The sequence below is a fragment of the Macaca nemestrina genome, unplaced genomic scaffold (assembly GCF_043159975.1).
Source record: "Macaca nemestrina isolate mMacNem1 unplaced genomic scaffold, mMacNem.hap1 Scaffold_188, whole genome shotgun sequence".
Classification (NCBI taxonomy): domain Eukaryota; kingdom Metazoa; phylum Chordata; class Mammalia; order Primates; family Cercopithecidae; genus Macaca; species Macaca nemestrina.
The window spans coordinates 1-13452 of record NW_027257671.1 but is presented as its reverse complement, the minus strand read 5'-3'; the positions used below and the strand labels follow the sequence as shown (position 1 = coordinate 13452).

At 36.9% G+C, this 13452-nt stretch overlaps 1 long non-coding RNA gene across 1 annotated transcript; it reads right to left on the bottom strand.

Moving 5' to 3' along the window:
• Positions 1-7444: 7444 nt before the first annotated feature.
• On the bottom strand, positions 7445-13013 carry LOC139361327 (uncharacterized). Its single transcript, XR_011618863.1, has 3 exons — positions 12621-13013; positions 9431-9603; positions 7445-7694 (listed from the first exon to the last, which is right to left on the bottom strand). It is a non-coding gene; the product is annotated as an uncharacterized lncRNA (long non-coding RNA).
• Between the last annotated feature and the right edge of the window lie 439 nt (positions 13014-13452).

Below are 13452 nucleotides of genomic sequence, written 5' to 3'. Positions count from 1 at the left end.
TTTTAAGAAGGAAAATTATTGTAATCTAGTCCTGGGATGTGTGCATGGATGATATTACATATTGGATTTTAAAGGATTAATGAATGTTTCAAAACACCTTCATCTTTGCTGAATGATGTTGGCGGGGTTTAAAGCTGTTTTGTGTTCACAATACTTCCTCCACGAAGTATTCACACATCATCTCCAGCTGCTGTTACTCTATCTGCTACTTCTGCACTTTTTCCATGGCTCCATTACTGCCCCTTGACTGGGTGATTTATGTGTTTAATATGCAGGCTGTCTCTCTTACTAGCATGGAAGTTCTTTGAGGTGTTTCTTTGTTGTGTAATCTCACAGGCATTATATATAGATGCTTAAAAAAACTTGAGTGAATTAATGAATTAATGAGTGGGTGGATGGATGATGGTACCAGTCAGGCTACATAATTGCCCACGAGAGGTTACCGTTTGGCATGTGTATTGGTAAGGGTTCTCGAGAGACACAAAACCAATAAGATATACATATATAGTAATGTACTATATAATGATGTTTTGGTCAAGGATGGAGCTCATCTATGATGGTGGTCCCATAAGATTATAATGGAGCTGAAAATTTCCTTTTGCCAAGTGATGTTGTAGCTGTCATAATGCAATACATTACTTACATGTTCGTGATGACACTGACATGAACAAACCTACTTCACTGCCTGTCATTTGAAAGTATAACATATATAATTATGCACAGTACATAATACCTGATGATGATAATAAATAACTATGTTAGTGGTTTATGTATTTACTGTACTATACTTTTTGTCATTATTTTGGAGTGTATGCCTTTGACTTATTACAAAAACAAAAAGTTAATTCTGAAACAGCATCAGGCAGGTCCTTCACGAGGTATTCCAGAAGGCATTGCTATTATAGGAAATGACATGCCTGTTACTGCCTCTGAAGACCTTCCATGAGGACAAGATGTGGACATTGAGGAAGTGATATTAATGATCCTGAACCCATGCAGGCCTAGAATAATGTATGTGTTTGTGCCTTAGTTTTTAACAGAAAAGTTCAAAAAGTAACAAAAATTTAAAAACAGGAAAAAGCTTGTAGAATAAGGACATAAACAAAGAAAGAATTTTTCCACATCTTTATACTGTGTGTTTTAAGCTAAGTAAGTGTTATTACAAAAGCATCAAAAACTTAAAAACAATTAAAAAGTTTAAACATAAAAAAGTTATAGTAAGCTAAGGTAAACTTACTATTGAAGAAAGAAAGGTTTTGTAAATTTAGTGTAACCTAAGTGTACAGTGTTTATAAAGTCTACAGTAGTGTACGGTAATGTCCTAGGCCTTCACATTCACTCACCACTCACTGACTTACCCAGAACACCTTCCAACCCTGCAAGCTCCATTCATGGTAAGTGCCCTATACGGGAGTACTATTTTTAATCTTGTATGTCCTATTTTACCGGGCCTGTTCTATATTTTGATATACTAATACCATAGTATTACAATTGCCTCAGTATTTAACACAGTAACGTGCTATATAGGTTTGTAGCCTAGGAGCAATAGGCTCTACCTTATAGGCCAGGTGTGTAGAAGGCTATACTATCTAGGTTTGTGTAAGTACATTCTATGATGTTCACACAACAATGAAATCACCTAATGACACATTTCCCTTAACACATCCCCATTATTAAGCAATGCATGAATGCATGACTGAATATATATATATGTGTGTGTGTATATATATATATAGAGAGAGAGAGAGAGAGAGATTTATTTTCACGAATTGGCTCACATGATTATGGAGGCAGGCAAGTCCAAAATTGATAAAGCAGGCCAGCAAACTAGAAAGTCAAGCGAGTTGCTGTTGCAAGCTTGAGTCTAAAATATGCAGGACAAGAAAGAGAAGGCTGGAGACTCAGGCAGTACTTCTATTTTATGGTATTGAGACAGAATTCCTTCTTCTCCAATAAATTTCACTTTTTGTGCTTAAGGCCTTCAAATAATTGGATGAGGTTCACCCATCTTATCAAGAATAATCTCCTTTAACTTGTCAACCTAAATACAAAATGGAAAGGCTCTCTAAAAGAAAATAATATTTATTTGGGAATAGGACATGACAGTGAGAGTACACATGTCATAGTAAACAATGTGCATGGCCAAAGAGGTAAAGGAAGACAAAGATTTTTAAAGGAAAATGAGGAGGATTACATAAATAATTTTTGAACACTAACATAAAAAACATATCCATAAATGTAACTGAAAGAAGATCTAGTATCATTTATCAAAGGCCAGTGCTTCCCATTTAACTTACCAAATACACCTACTCATCTAATATCTCTGCAAGAAAGGAGATACATCTTTTGATGTTCTCCAGGGGCCTGACAAGAAAATCTCAAAGTTAGTTGTAGGTCAAAAAATTTAACTTATAATTTTGACACTAAGGAAGCCCATCAAAGATGCCAAAAGGTTTAAAACACTTTATCAAAATAGATCACAGGTCACTGTGAAATAATAATCACTCATTTAACCAGTGTGATAAACAAAATACTTCAAAAGCAACACAGCAACTTACATGGATATTAAAAAAAAAAAAAAACAACTCTTTTAAAGCTCAGTTTTCCTAAGTAATCAAAAACGTAATAAAAGCAACATAAAATTATCTTGATAAATACAAAATCTTTGTTTCTTATGCTGACTACCAGAACAATAAAAACAAACAAACAAAAACCCAATACTTTCTGAAGTGTGATTCCTTTTTCTTATGGAAAGCCCATTTAGATAACCTGGAATTTGAGCCTGATGAATAAGTACTTCAATTTAATTTTACAAAAGAAGAGAATGTTTCCAAGTTTATGAGTATACACTGTATTATAAAAGAAGCAAACAAGAAAACTAATACCCAAGACAGGGATTACATGGACTAATTCAGACTCATCAAGAAAAGCTGAGTACAAAATCAAGTTATATTGGAGAGAATCATTGCTTTTCTAAAAGTTCAAGATAAACATTTTAGCATTGGGCCATAAGAGTAGAGTTAGAACCATAAGAAAAAAAAGTTACAGGAGCTAACAAAAAAGTGGAAGGAGAGACTTACCATTCCAGACCTTGTCAAAGGGAGAAAGAGGAAGAGCAAAAAGCAATAATGTATGACCTGCAAATCACGCACAGCAGAAGTTGAATTTCTGAGCTAGAAATCTGAGAAGCCTCAATAAGAAAACTCTACCTTAAGAAATGAAATTACCATTCTAAATGAAAAGGGAGCATTTTTAACCTGAAACTAGAGAAATTAAATGGATCTCAGGAAGCAACGTGACAGAACTAGAACCCATAAAACAGGAAGAAGCTGCAATTCAGGAGATTATAAAAAATTTAAAGAAATTGATTTCAGAATAAAAATCAAAACCTTTTGCAATGTTTACTGAGAACAGATAGATACTTCATTTAAAAAAGGAGAGAAAAGAAACAATACTGTTTAAGCTGTTTACTAAGAACAGATCAATACTTCATTTAAAAAAAAAAAAAAGGAAAGAAAAGAAACAAACCAGGCATAGTAGTATGCACGTGTAGTCCCAGCTACTTGAGAGGCTGAGACAGAAGGATTGCTTGACCCCAATAGTTCAACTTCAGCCTCGGCAGCATAGTGAGACCTCATCTTTAAAATATGTTTTTTTAAAAAACAAAATAAACCTTGTTCTAACCTAATGGACTACATTTTTTAGTTTTGTATTAATGTATTTTTAATATTAAAGCTCAATCTTTAAAAAGGCTTATAAATAATTTCGTTGTAATAATAGCCAACTTTATCACAAAAATTTCTTTTATAAATTCATTCTTTACAGACCTTTTACAACCTGCATAGGCCTTTGGTAACATATTTAGAATTTCTGCTTTGCCCTATACTTCCCTTTTCTTAAATAACCAGTCATTTTACTCCAGAACAAAAATTTACTACACAATTTTCTATCTCATACAAAATTATTGTATTTTTAAGCTTTCTTACCAAAAAATACATTCCCATACTTACAAATGTCTTTACATTTTCCTCTCCTACTTACTGGTTCCTTTCTATCTTGTTTCTATTACCTCCCTAAATTTACTTTTTGAGACAACCTATAATAAACTCTGAATTTAGACAAAATTGTTCTTTTTTCTGAATAAAGAATATATTTTTATGCCTTTCTCATTAAAACACATCTTTTGATATACTTTATATATATTGATTAAAATGTTAAACTCTTAGTAACCTTAGTTTCTAGTGAAAACTTAGGTGGCAAAAAATTATAAACCGTCTCTCACATATCAAGTATTTTATCTTATTTAAAAATGACTTAGATATTTAATGAGTATCTATCACTTTATTTAACATAACATTAAGACTTTAAATTACATAAAAAGTTTATTTATATATGTTGATCCCATTTCAATTTAACTACTGTATTTTATTTTATTTTATTTTATTTTATTTTATTTTATTTTTTGAGACGGAGTCTCGCTCTGCCGTTCAGGCTGGAGTGCAGTGGCCGGATCTCAGCTCACTGCAAGCTCCGCCTCCCGGGTTGACGCCATTCTCCTGCCTCAGCCTCCCGAGTAGCTGGGACTACAGGCGTCCGCCACCACGCCCGGCTAGTTTTTTGTATTTTTTAGTAGAGATGGGGTTTCACCGTGTTAGTCAGGATGGTCTCGATCTCCTGACCTCGTGATCCGCCCGTCTCGGCCTCCCAAAGTGCTGGGATTACAGGCTTGAGCCACCGCGCCCGGCTAACTACTGTATTTTAAACAGTTTACCTAGATTACTTATGAAAACTGAGATATTAGACAAAGCTAGTAATTGTTTGAAGTTGTTTTCCTGTTAAACATTTTCATAACCCATGATTATTAGGTGTTCACCTAAATAAAAATCTTAAAGTTAAATAAATGAATATTTTCCCAGTACCTCAAAAGATGCAGCTGTTTTGATTATATCAACAATGTTAAACAAGATCATTCTGTTTCTAGGCTAAATTCATAGTTTTACAAGCTTTGTGTCAAACCTTGGCACTTTAAAACATCTATCAGAGATGAATATAAAACTGTCTGACCAATAAATCTAGGCAAAAATGTACACTGACAATTCTGAAGACATTTCTATTTTTACTTTATCAACACATTTAAAATCAAATAATTTATCAAATATTTACTTAAGTCACATTAACTAAAAATATTTGGGTTTTTTATTATATTTTTGATAAAATACTTTAGGCACTTTTTTCTTTTAAGTTAATCAGAGCACTTTCATATATTCTGGTAAGAAAATAGCACCTACACACAACATAAAAACATGCAGACAACACAAATATATAGACATAAGCAGGTTCCCTAGCTTTTATTTTGAAATTTTAGTCTTGAGACGGTGAAACAGTAACATTAACACACCAATTGATTAAAGGCATTTGGATCCAAATTATATTTCTGACAAAATAGAACCTGTTCATATTGCTAAACTTTATTTGCCCTGTTAGGTAATCTAATGAAAGCTATGGAACAAAATTTTGGATAAAACAGTTTGGGTTAAACAAACAAACAAACAAACAACTCTTTTATCTTTTTTCTTCCTTTTTTTCAGTTGCAATTAAGTTTAGGGTTACATGTTCAATGTTTAAAATTTCAACATACATTTGAGCTAGTATTGGATGTACTGTACAAGAAAATCCAAACCCCCAAGTGTCCTTGAATGAATAACAAATCTATCTCATGTTTGCCAATATGTTCGAATAGTCAATATGAGTAGAGAAGTATTTTTAAAAAGCTACTTGCAGTTTTATTTAATTGTTTTTCTTCTGGCTCCTGAGTGGCAAACAAAGGAATTTTTTATGCTGGAGATACTTTGTATTATTGCTGTAAGTTTAATATCTTGACCTGTTTGATCTGAGAGTCTGTTATAGATATGTATCTTCCTTCCTTCCTTCCTTCCTTCCTTCCTTCCTTCCTTCCTTCCTTCCTTCCTTCCTTCCTTCCTTCCTCCCTCCCTCCTCTCTCTCTCTCTCTCTCTCTTTCTTTCTTTCTTTCTTTCTTTCTTTCTTTCTTTCTTTCTTCTTTCTTTCTTTCTTTCTTTCTTTCTTTCTTTCTTTCTTTCTTTCTTTCTTCTTCTTTCTTTCTTTCTTTCTCCTTCCTCCCTCCCTCCCTTCCTTCCTTCCTTCCTTCCTTCCTTCCTTCCTTCCTTCCTTCCTTCATCCCTCCCTCCCTCCCTCCCTCCCTCCCTTCCCTCCCTCCCTCCCTCCCTCCTTCCCGGCTTTCTTCCTTTTGAGTCAAAGTCTCACTCTGTCACCCAGGCTGGAGTGCAATGAAGCAATCTCAGTTCACTGCAACTTCCACCTTCCGGGTTCAAGCAATTGTCCTGCCCCAGCCTCCCGAGTTGCTGGGATTACAGGCACCTGCCACTACACCTGGCTAATTTTTTAATTTTTAGTAGAGATGAGGTTTCACCATGTTGGCCAGTCTGATCTCTTTGGCCAGGCTGGTCTCAAACTCCTGACCTCGTGATCTGCCCACCTTGGCCTCCCAAAGTGCTGGGATTGTAGGTGTGAGCCACCACACCCAGCCTCCTTTCTTTTAGAATATAAATATTCATTTAACTATTCTATTACTCCAAGCAACTGTTAAGTAAAACAAACCTAATTCCCAAAAGATGTGTAGGTTGTTGGTTGCCATGGAGCTGTTGTAATTTGTAAAGCCATTAATTTAAAAAAATCTTTAAGACTTTTTTTTTTTTTAACATCTTGTCTGGTGTGCCATAAGCAGTGAGTTTATCTCAACACTAGTTGAAAATTAGCAGATTCAAAATAGCCAGAAGAAAAAATAGAGAAATTGAGAACTTAGAAAGCTCTACATGTTAACTCTATGGTTGGTTGTAGATTTTTAACAAGCTTGGAGAGTTTGAATAATGACCATTGAGCTCTGAATTTTCCTTGACATAAAGGAAGTTTGCTCATTCGTTTAAAAATGTGCATGAGAACAGACCATCATATGTAGCCAGCTGGAGTCTCAGAAAACCTGGCATGCCTTAATGTTTGAGAATCTCACTTTCTTTCTTATTAATCTCTCAAGAGCAAAGAAAATCCTATAAATCCTGCCAGAGAATGTCAGGAATTTCGACTAGTGTTTCAGGTATTGGCTTTCTAAATTAGTCATTCTGTGTCCATCATTTAGGATGCTTATTTTTGCTCACAGAAGCTTTTCAGAAATAAGCTAGGGCAAAGAAGAGCCAAGTTACTTATAGGCATGTGTAACTAAACCTAAATCAGAGTGTTCACAAAAACTTCAACCCATGTATGCAGACCAAATGAAACATTAAACTAGGTATCCAGAACCAATGTGAATTCACCAGAAAAGTCATGCCCAAGAAACAATGCAAATTGTATAAAAACTAGAGTAATCTTTTAAAGTGTTTGTAAAACAAACAAACGCCCAAAACTTCCATAATTTTAAGAGGCATGCAAGTTCCTTTATTGAAGCCTGCCTTAGAACCAAACCAAATCCTGAATAAAGTCAAAAAGCCTCTATCAAAAAGAGACTCAGCCTAAGAGAAGATTCACCAGGTCAGAAAAGACAAGGCATGCAAGTGATGAGCTCAGAGAATTCAAGTGAAAACTGCACACCAGTTCCAAGAATCGCAGATTCCTTCTAAAATTCTTTTGCTTCAGGTCCTGCTTCTGGACACATTTATGTCAACCTAAATAACAAACAGAGAGATGCTGTTTGTTTGAAAGAAAACATTTATTCAGGAATAGAACACTGTAACTATTCAGAAATAGGACACACACTGTATGTGTGCCATAGTAAACTGTGTGAGTATTCAGGGAGGTAAAGGAAGACAAAGGTTTTTAAAAGAAAAATGAGGAAGATTACATAATTATTGCAAGATAATTATCTTTGCTACAAGGATCAATAACAAGGTTGGACAGGCAGTTGCTGGGCATATGTCTTGCAGAAGTTTTTTTTGTGCAAAATTGCAATGGCCTTTGTGCAAGGTTAGTCATATGTGATCATTCTTATTATAAGTCATTTATGCATAAGAACTCTCCTTTCATGACCTTCTTTAGCTCTATTTTTTTTTCACGCAAGTGACTCCATTTTGATTCTAACAATTCTGACAACTTAAATTCAACTAGTTGTAAATGTTAGTCACATCTATAAAATACATTCACAGCAAAGCTAGACCAGTGTCTGACCATACTAGTGGGCCCCATATCCCAGCCATGTTGACACATAAAATTAACAGTCACAGCATGTGAAAACTGAATGGTGCTTCCATGTAATCAGAAACAAAACAAGTGACCAATAAGATCATTGTGGCCATGAAAAGGGTGCCTTCACATACTTCAATGTATACATAAATCACTGCAGATTTTGTTTAAATACAAATTCTAACCCAGTAGGTCTGGGATGGGGTCTGGGATCCTGCATTTCTAACAAGTTCCTAGGTGATGCTCATGCTGCTTATCTGTGTCTGAGTAACAAGACCTCTGAAGACCTGCCTGAGAGAAGTAGATGATCAAAAAGACAAGGCAGGCTTAATAAATGGCTGAAACTGGGGCACAAGATAAGCAGAAGGCTCTGAAATTATGATGTTCAAATTTGAGGTGAGCCAGAAAAGATGTAACCATTGCAGCAACTTCTGCAAAGCAATAGCATAAAACCTCAGGACTCTCTGCTGAAATAATTGGCTTGTTCTGGGAAACGACAGAGTTTGAGAGTCCCAGTAACTAGTAGGCAGAGACCCGTATGAAATATCAGAAGAGTACTGAGCATATTAACCTCAAAACAATGCAGTGGGAAAGTACTAGCTGTGTTTCTGACATCTCCGGAGAAATGAAGGGGCTGTGATTAAATGAGATCACATTGGTGTTCCCATGTGGTAATTAGTTACATAAGTATCTCTAAGTCAGTGGCTCTCAAACTTTTCTACCAAAATGCCCATAATAGCAGAGGAGAGCTAAAAATGTATTCCCAAGAGCCTGTCTTAACAAAGTCCACAGCCCTTTGAAGCTGCACATTTTCACTCTTAAAGGCCTATAGATGTTGTATTTTATATTATTTAGAGTTCCCCAGAGAGACAGAATCAATGAGGTAGATATGTAGATATAGCTATTTGAGAGAGGATTTATTAAGAGAATTGGCTGTTGGGATTATGGAGGCTGAGAATTCCCATGGCAGGCCATCTGCAAACTGGAGATCCTGGGATACTGGTAGGATGGTTCAGTCCAAGTTCAAAAGCCTCAGAACCAGGGAAGCAGATGATGTAATTTTCAGTCCAAGGCCAATGGCCTGAGAACCCCGGGGGCGGCTGGCATGTCTTAGAGTCAAAAGGCCAGAGAGCTTGGAATGCCTATGTCTAAGGGCAGAAGAAGAACACTCCAGCTCCAGGAGGGCGGGGGGTGGGGAGGGAGGGGAGAGAGAGAGACTCACATTTTCTCTATCTTCTGTTCTATCCAGGCTCCCAGCTGATTGGATGGTGCCTGCTGACATTGAGGGCAAATCTGCCCCACACGGTTCACTGAGTCATGCCAATCTCCTCTGGAAACACCCTCACAGACACACCCAGAAGTGATGCTTGTCCAGCTCTCTAGATATTCCTTAATCTAGTCAAGAGGACACCAAAAATTAGCCATCTTGTATTCCATTCCATAAAATATCTGCGTTTGTCTTAATATAAAACTATTTTATATTATTTGCAATCAGATAAAGAGACCTTCCAGCAAACAGGACTCAGGCCTTCTTATCCTCCTGGTACACATCATATACCACCTAGGGGAACACGTAAGAACTTTGGTCACCTGCATATTGGTCATCTACATCAGAGGCTGACAACTACTCCTGAGGGCAGAATCTGGCCCACCATATGGTTTTGTAAATAAAATTTTACTGGAGCACAGCCATACCCACGATGGCTGCTTTCATACTATAGAGGCAGAGTTGAGTAGTTGCCACAGATACTGTAGGGTCACAAAACCAAAATTATTTACAGGAGGTATTCAGATAACATCGTTTCATTTAATGTCATGTTTGTTGATGAGAAAAGAATTGATTCCCAGCCAGGTGTAGACAAGGGGAGTTTGCATGTTCTACCATTGTCTTCATGGGTTTTCTCTGGGCACTCTGGTTTCCTTCCACAACTCAAAGATGTGAATGTGAGACAGGTGTCTAAATTATCCCAGTAGGCGTGAGTGTGTTTGTGTGTGTGTGAGCGCCCCTGCCATTGGATAGCATCCTGTCCAGGGTGGGTTTCTGCCTTGCTCGCTGAGCTGCTGGGATAGGCTCCGGCCACCCTGACCCTGAATAAGCCGTTTGGAAAATGAATAAATAAATAAATTAATACAAATTATTACAGAGTAAAAATGTCATAAACTGTATGGTAATCATACAAATGCATAACAATAAAAGATGCAGTATGAAGCACTCAGAGAGCCTGCTGTGTTGGTTTTTGTTTGCTTTTGAGTCGTGTGGTGGGAGGAGGTACTCCTTACAATTTTCGCTTTGCAAATATTTATTCTTTGATTTAACCCATGACTACTACAACTGCCATCACTCAATGATTCACCAAAAATTGGGTAAATAATTAACTCATTTGTTTTAATTAATCTTAAATGTATGTATAGCTTATGTTTATTTCAATGTTTAATATTAGAAGTGTTTTGGGTTTTTATTTAGAAGTTTGGTGGTGTTTCACCAAAAATTGGGTAAATAATTAACTCATTTGTTTTAATTAATCTTAAATGTATGTATAGCTTATGTTTATTTCAATGTTTAATATTAGAAGTGTTTTGGGTTTTTATTTAGAAGTTTGGTGGTGTCTTTGTGACCAGAAATATGCAGGAGGAATTTAACTCTTGTTTAGATGAATTAGCCTATGGCAAGATTGGTTTCATTATATGTTGTTGCACTTAAAGTTGCGGTTTCCAAGAACCTATCTATCAACAACGGTAAAGTGAGGACTTATGTACTATTTGACTCTTCAAATAAAAATTTTGGCCACCCTGATCTAAATTATTGTGTTGCTTTTCCCTTAATAATTGATGTTACTGTTTTCCCAGATTTGTATGTAAAGAGTCCTTTCAGATGTTATAAATGAAGCAAGCCTGAATTAGTTAGATCCCACTGATCATTGGCTCAGATATTGATGTCTACAGAGTGAGCCAGATCTTCAATTAGACACACTCATTTAACTCAAGTAAAGCAAACGGGGCCAGCCCTATTGAAGTGAGCCAGCTCTTCCAACCTGAGCTGAACCCATGCCCCTGGACAGGGAGAGCTAAAGTTGTCTCATGTAAATGCAAATGCCTTCTTGTGTAAGCTATTCTGTAATGAATGATGCAGGGGAAATTAGTGTTTAGACTGCCTAGTACTGATAATTATGGATTACGAGAAAGAAATTAAACAGAAAATGAAGAAAGTGAGCACGAGGAAATGCAGAAAGCATTCATACTCAGGACAACTGGAGGAATTTAGTATCCTGGAACCTGACAGCCCAGAACAGTTCAGAGCAGAGCCAGCCAGGGCAGCATTCAAGCAAAGCTTTGAGACAGTGCTGAGAGTTTAATCCGGGATAAATGTGGCTGACAAATCCAAAGGACAGGCATTGGGCTAAAAATAGCATATAAGCCAAGGGAAAGGAAACCCAGATTTGAAACAGAGCAAGAGGAAGGATGACAGCCAAGTTAGGAAATATGAAGAGGATTACACCACAGAGAAAGGGAAACTAGCTTGCCTTTAATGGCTTTTAAGTCAGTGTTTGAAGTTTGGGCAATTTGAATCAGTCAGAAGAGATTGAAGTTGTTTAGCAGGGCCATCCATTCAAAAAATAGAGTTTCAGGGTGCTTCTGAAGTTATATGTGTGTGTGCATGTGTGTGTGTGTGTGTGTGTGTGTGTGTGTGTGTGTGTGTGTATAGTTTTTTTTCCCCCTGAGTTTGAGGGCAAGACTTACAGAACCACACAGAAAAAAATCTTTATTCCTCAGAAATTCTGGGGTGGTTAGTCCCAGGAATTGGGGATTGGAAAAGCAAAATGAAATTTTCAAGATAAAGCACTTTTCTTACAGCAGAAGTTGTAAACTTGTTCCTGAAAGGGCTTGACTCTAAGGAGTGGAAAGAGATTCATACCTGAGGAAATCTCAAAGATATTTTGCTTACACGTGGTAAGTATTGTCTCTGTATTCATATTATATACGTGAAATCTGATTGGCTTTATATATTATCTATACCAACAGTTTTTCACTTCTGGGTAAAATGCTCCAAATGGGTGTTCCTCCATTCCACCCCCTAAAAATAAAATAACTAGCTCAGTTACTGTTGTTGCTTATCTAGTGTTAACTAGAGGTACAGAGATACAAAAGGACAGGAATTCTCTCAACAAGGAAACACGTTGTTTCCCGTGTCTCTAACTGGTATCCCTGTTGTGTCATGAATGGCATCAACCTTAGGATAAAGATGACGTAGAAGATAGTTAAGTGGTGGGGCTAGAAGAATCTTAGCTCTTGCTGGCATCAGGAAATCACTGGTGTACTCGATGCTGGACCTCCAGTTATAGGACAGATAACATTTGTATTTTGCTTAGATCATTTTGAGTTGGAGTTTCCATTACTTGCTGCCAAAATCATACCGATGCATACTGATATGTGCCAGGTCCTCCTCCAGATGCTGAGGATACAATGGTAAATATGAAATAGACAAGGGTTAATTGGAAGAGCAGCAAAGAAACCAGATAATTTTAGCAGAATAATTGATGATGGCTATTTGACCACCAAATTGGTGCCACTGTTGACTAACTGATTTGAATTTAGGGGAGGGGATGAATCCTGGGGATGCAATACTAAACCCATTGTAGGAGTTAAAGTTTCTAAAAATTGAATGGTTATTTACATGCTGACCATTGAGGAGATGTTATGGAGGGCTGGGAAACAAGGATTCTTCCATTAAGAAACCTCCTTTAAGGGGACTCAGAAAGAGTATCCAAGAATATGAAGGAAAATCAGGAGAATATGGAATCAAGGAAGCCAAGAGAAGAGTATTTAAAGGAAGCCATGGTCAACTGTGCAAAGCAGCTTAGGAGTTAGGAAAGATGCAGGCTGTAAACTGTTAGGTTGAAGCACAATAAGGTCAATGTGAACCATGACAAAAGAAGTTTCGGTGTAGAGAGAAGGGTGGGTGTCGGACGGGAGGGAATTGAACAAGGAAAGGAGGGAAGGGCAGTGGAGTCAGGGATTATTTTTGCAAGCAACTTAGCTGGAAAGGGGGATAGAAAAATATAGAAGATTGTGCGTATTTGGGGAGGAGAGGGAGAATTTCAAAGTTCCACAGAAGATTCTGTTTGGCCCTCCTGATTGAGAACTTCTTATAAAGAGGAATAATCAGTTTCCTTTAGCCTTTATTACAGGCCCATACCGTACAATAGGTATTCGGAAAGGGCCTGTTTTAAAAGGTCCACCCTGTGA